This window comes from Carlito syrichta, unplaced genomic scaffold, assembly GCF_000164805.1.
Source record: "Carlito syrichta isolate Samal-C Ts95f unplaced genomic scaffold, Tarsius_syrichta-2.0.1 Scaffold304758, whole genome shotgun sequence".
NCBI classification, from domain to species: domain Eukaryota; kingdom Metazoa; phylum Chordata; class Mammalia; order Primates; family Tarsiidae; genus Carlito; species Carlito syrichta.
The window spans coordinates 620,267-622,633 of NW_007248854.1; positions in this window are offsets into that span (position 1 = coordinate 620,267).

Below are 2,367 nucleotides of genomic sequence, written 5' to 3' on the forward strand. Positions count from 1 at the left end.
GTAGCCGTGAGTGTGCCACTGCATTCCAGCCTGGGTGACAGAGATTCCCACTCAAAAAAAAAAAAAAAACTACTTAATTTTTTAAAACAATCCCACCTCAGCCTCTGGAGTAGCTGGGACTACAGGTGTGCACCACCACACCTGGCTAATTTTAAATTTTTTGTAGAAACAGGATCTTTCTATGTTGCCCAGGCTTGTCTTGAACTGTTGGCCTCAAGCGATCCTCTCGCCTTGGCCTCCCAAAGTGCTAAGATTGTAGGCGTGAAAATAAAGATGGAATATATTTAACTTCAGACAAAATAAACTTCAAGATAGAGAGTATTACCAGAGATATATGGAGATATTTATAATTAAGAAATCAATTCATCAGAAAGACATGAGGTATATGTGCTTAAGTCAGTTGTACACTCAGAGTTGAAGTTATAACACTACTTCCTCAGTATTTAATAGAATAACAAAAAGTAAGGATGTAGCTCACCTGAGCAATATGATCAACCACCATGATCTCATGGATATTTATAAAAATATCAAGAACCGCAAAATATACGTTCTTTTGAAATACTCCAACATTAACAGAATACATTGATATGCTGGGACAGAAAACAAGTCTCAAAAAACTCCAAAAGATCAAAATCTTACTCTCCTACAGAAATGAAATGAAATTAAAAATTAACAAAAATAAGATATCTAAAAAAAAAACCCAAGTATTTGGAAATTAATCTATTTATTTCTAAATTCTCCATGTATCAAGTAATAAATCATAAGATAAATGAGAAAATATGCTGAATTAAATTACAATAAAAAACAACATATCAAAATTTTGGGTATGCCACTGAAACTTAGCTCAGTAGGAAGTTTATACTTTTAAATGCTTATATTAGAAAGGAAGAAAAGTTTCTATTTATGTTCAAAGCTTTTTATTAATAAGATAGAGAAAGATGGGTAAGTTACGCACAGATTAGGTAGAAACAAGAAAACAATAAGGAGACGTGTGTAAATCAATAAAATTAAGAAATGGCAAAGTTAAAATTTGGGTATTGAAAAGATTAATAAAATTGATAACTTTGTTTGCCAGCTTGAATTACAAAGACAGAATAAAAACTACCAATATTAGGAATGAAAAAAGAGGCTAGCACTACAGATTGTTCAGACATTAAAAGTTAATAAGAGACTATTATGAAAAACTTTATGCTAATAAATTGACAATTTAAATGAAAGGTAAATCTCTTAGAAAATAAAATGTACTAAAATGGACCCTAAGTGATATAGAAAACTTCCATAACTCTACTATCTATCAAACATGTCAAATATGTATCTTTAAATGTATATGTATTTAAATATATATTTTTGCCAGGTGCGGTGGCTCATGCCTGTAATCCCAGCACTTCGGGAGGCAGAGGCAGGAGAAATACCTGAGCTCAGGGGTTCAAGACCAGCTTGAGCAATATGGCGAGACTTCATCTCTACAATAAATCAAAAAATTCAGTCAGACATGGTGGCACATGCCTGTGGTTCTAGCTACTTGGAAGGCTGTGGCGGAATGACCACCAGAGCCCAGCAGGTCGAGGTTGTGGTGACCGTGAGCATGCCACTGCACTCCAGCCTTGGCGACAAAGTGAGACTCCAACTCAAAACATAATAATAATAATAACAAAATACATATATTTTAATGTATATGTATTCTAAAAGCTTCTCACTTAAAATCTAGTGAGTTCTATCAAACATTAAAAAAAAAAATAACAGCCGGGCTCAGTGGCTCAGCCTGTAATCCCAGCGCTTTGGGAGGCTGAGGTGAGTGGATTGCCTGAGCCTGTGGGTTCGAGACCCACCTGGGCAACTTGGCGAGACCTCATCTCTACAATAAATTAAAAATTAGCCAGGTGTGATAGCGCGCGCCTGTAGTTCCAGCTCCTTGGAAGGCTGAGTCGAAAGGATCGCCGGAGCCCAGCAGGTGGAGGCTGCGGTGGCCGGGAGCGGCCACTGCACTCCAGTCTGGGCGATGGATTGAGACTCCAACTCAAAAAAATAATAATAAAATAAAACAATAAAAATAAAAATAAATAACAAGCATAATCCTGATATAAAAACCTGGCAATGAAATTGCAATATAGTATTATAGAATGATATCCTTCACAAGCATAGACACAAAACAGCCTTACCGAAGTATTAGATCATTTAATCCAGCAATTTTTTAAAATAATAATACATCAAGACCAAAAGCAGTTAATCCAAGGAAGGCAAGGCTGGTCTAATAATTTTTGTTTGTTTTTTGTTTGTTTGTTTTTGTTTTTTGAGTTGGAGCCCTCACTCCGTCGCCCAGACTGGAGGGCAGTGGCCGCTCCCGGCCACCGCAGCCTTGACCCGTTG